Source organism: Lipotes vexillifer, unplaced genomic scaffold (assembly GCF_000442215.2).
Source record: "Lipotes vexillifer unplaced genomic scaffold, Lipotes_vexillifer_v1.1 scaffold640, whole genome shotgun sequence".
In the NCBI taxonomy this organism is placed as follows: domain Eukaryota; kingdom Metazoa; phylum Chordata; class Mammalia; order Artiodactyla; family Lipotidae; genus Lipotes; species Lipotes vexillifer.
In genome coordinates this window covers 1367126-1370447 of record NW_006773138.1, presented here as the reverse complement: position 1 = coordinate 1370447, position 3322 = coordinate 1367126, and positions in this window count along the sequence as shown.

The following is a 3322-nucleotide window of genomic DNA, read 5'->3' as shown; positions in this document are numbered from 1 at the left end:
GTAGGGAAATGCACAAGGCACTCAAGAGCAGAAACCCAAATGAAGGACACCTGACCTGGTTTGGGGCCCAGGAAGCTTCTTTGCAGAGGACACCTAAAGGACAAATAGGAGTTATCCTAGCAAAAGAGGGGAAAGTCATTCTAGGTAGAGGGAATGGCTTGTACAAAGGCCTAGAAAGAAGCAAGAACAAGGGGCATTCAAGTATTGCCAGCTATCAGCATGGCTAGGTTGCAGACTAAAGGGAAGCAGTGAGAGAGATGGGGATAAAGAGGAAAACAGGGGCCCTGAAAGGCTGGAGAAACCACATATTACGGACTGAATATTTCTGCCCCCAAAATTCATATGTTGAAGCCCCAACACCCAATGTGATGGTATTTGGAGTTTGGGCCTTTGAGAGGTAATTAGGTTTATATGAGGTCATGAGGGTAGCACCCCCATGATGGGATTAGGGTCCTTATAAGAAGAGGAAGAAAGACCAAAGTGCTCTCTCTCCACCATGTGAGGATACAGTGAGAAGGCTGTCTGCAAGTCAGGAAGAGGGCCCCCACCAGGGAACCTAATGGATGGGCACCTTGATCTTACTTCCCAGCTTCCAGACCTTAATGAGAAATAAACTCCTGTTGTGAAAGCCACCAGGTCTATGATATGTTGTTATGGCAGCCTGAGCTAAGACACCACACTAAGGAGTCTGGGGTATTCTGAGGGTAATGTGGAGCCGCTGAAGTGTTTCAAATAGGGATGACTGACTGCAGTGCAGAGAATGAATTAGTGGGGTGGACTCTAGTCACAGGAAGATGAAGCTGTTGTCATAACCCAGACAAGAGTATTGGAAGTGGGAGTTGAGTGAATAGAATAGTAATAAAATCAATAGAAGATTCCATCTGGAAGGAGTAGTGAGAAAAAAGGACAATGCTCACATGTTCTAAGTAACTTAGAAATACCCTCAGTAATATTCCCAGAAAATCATTCTTTGGCCTCTGAACCAAACCACTTGGGTAGTAGCAGACTCACCATCTCCAGCTCTGCCTAGGAGAGAGTTTTCAGATAATGAATCAAAGGCACAGATCTTGTAGCATTTATTGCTTTGCCGACTTCTGTTATTTGTTAAACATATGCTGGGTCTGACATACATAGGGGACTAAGGTGCCCCTCCAACAGGCTCCCACAACCCTGGTCACACTGTGCCCACCTGTCTGATGGTCACACTAGCCTATAAGTTCCTTGCAGGCATGAACAGCGTATTGTTTACACTTGCATCCCTCGCCCTTAGTAGAGTGCCTGGAATATTGCAAACTTAATGAGTGAATGAATGATGTTTTAATTTTTAAAAATTGTAATAAAAGTCACAACATAAAATTTACCATCTTAACTATTTTTACGTGTTCAGTGACATTAAGTTCATTTATAATGTCGTGCAATCATCCATCCTGAGAACTTGTTTCATTTTGCAAAACCGAAATTCCATACCCATGAAACAATAACTCCCCATTTCCCTCTCCCAGGAAGCCCTGGCAACCACCATTATACATTCTGTCTCTCAATTTTACTGTTCTAGGTGCTCATATAAGTGGAATCATATAGAATTTATCTTTTTGTGACTGGCTTATTTCACTTAGCATAATGTCCTCAAGGTTCATCCTATAGCATGTGTCAGAATTTCCTTCTTTTAAAAGGACGAAAAATATTCCATTATATGTGTGTGTGTGTGTGTGTGTGTATGTGTATGCCACATTTCGCTTATCCATTCTTCCATCAATGGATATACTTAGGTTGCGTCTACCTTTTGGCTATTGTGAATAATGCTGCTATGAACATTGGTGTACAAGTATCTCTCTAAGACCCTGCTTTCCATTATTTTGGGTATATACCCAGAAGTGGAATTGCTGGATCAATTGCTGGATCATTCTGTTTTTCAATTTTTGAAGGACTGCCATACTGTTTTCCATGGCAGCTGTACCACTCTGCATTCCCACCAAGAGTGCACACTGTTCCAATTTCTCCACATCCTCACCAACACTTATTTTCCATTTAAAAAAATAATAACCATCCTAATGAGTGTGAAGTGGTAACTCGTGGTTTTGATTTGCATTTCCCTGATGATTAGTGATACTGAGCATCTTTTCATTTGCTTATTGGCTATCTGTATATCTTCCTTGGAGAAATGTCAATTCAAGTCCTTTGCCCAACTCTGAATTGGGTTTTTGTTGTTGTTTTTGAGTTTTAGTAGTCCTCTATATATTCTGGATATTAACCTCTTATGAGATATGTGATTTGCAGATATTTTCTACCATTCTGTAGGGTGTCTTTTTACTCTGTCGATTGTATCCTTTGATGCACAAAAGTTTTTAATTTTCATGAGCTCCAATTTGTCTATGTTTTCTTTTTTTAAAAATTTATTTATTTTTGGCTGCGTTGGGTCTTCATTGCTGCGTATGGGCTTTCTCTAGTTGTGGCAAGCGGGGGCTACTCTTCATTTTGGTGCATGGGCTTCTCACTGCGGTGGCTTCTCTTGTTGCAGAGCACAGGCTCTAGGCACACGGGCTTCAGTAGTTGTGGCTCGTGGGCTCTAGAGCGCAGGCTCAGTAGTTGTGGCGCACGGACTTAGTTGTTCTGTGGCATGTGGGATCTTCCCAGACCAGGGCTCGAACCCATGTCCCCTACATTGGCAGGTGGATTCTTAACCACTGCGCCACCAGGGAAGTCCCTGTCTATGTTTTCTTTTGTTGCCTGTGCCTTCGGGATCACTTTAAGAAATCATTGCCAAATATAATGGTATGAAGCTTTTATCCTGTGTTTTCTTCTAAGAGTTTTATAGGTTTTGGGGGCTTGTGGGGGTTTTTTTGGTCACAAGGCATGAGGAATTTCCCCAACCAGGGATCAAACCCGTGCCCCCTGCATTAGAAGCGCAGAGTCTTAACCACTGGACCACCAGGGAAGTCCATATAGTTCTCTAGATCTTATATTTAGGTCTTTGATCCATTTTGAGTTAATTTGTGTGTATGATGTTAGGTAAGGATCCAAGTTCTCTCTAAAATAAATAAATTTTTAAGAGCTAAAGAAAACCCCTTCCTAAAATACAGCTTTGCCTTTGAGAGCAAAAAAACAATGAAAAATCTATTTTTGCAGAGGGGGTGGGGATCTCTTGAGTATTCAAGTATACATCTCAATTCATGTCAATGGAATGAGTATGAACCTTGTAACAAAAACCAAAGTTAGAATCCCCGTTCTGACACTTATTAGCTATGTGACATGGGTCAAATTCTTGGTCTCCTTAAGCCTCAGTTTATTTACCTATAAAACATGGGTAATAATTTGACAGAGA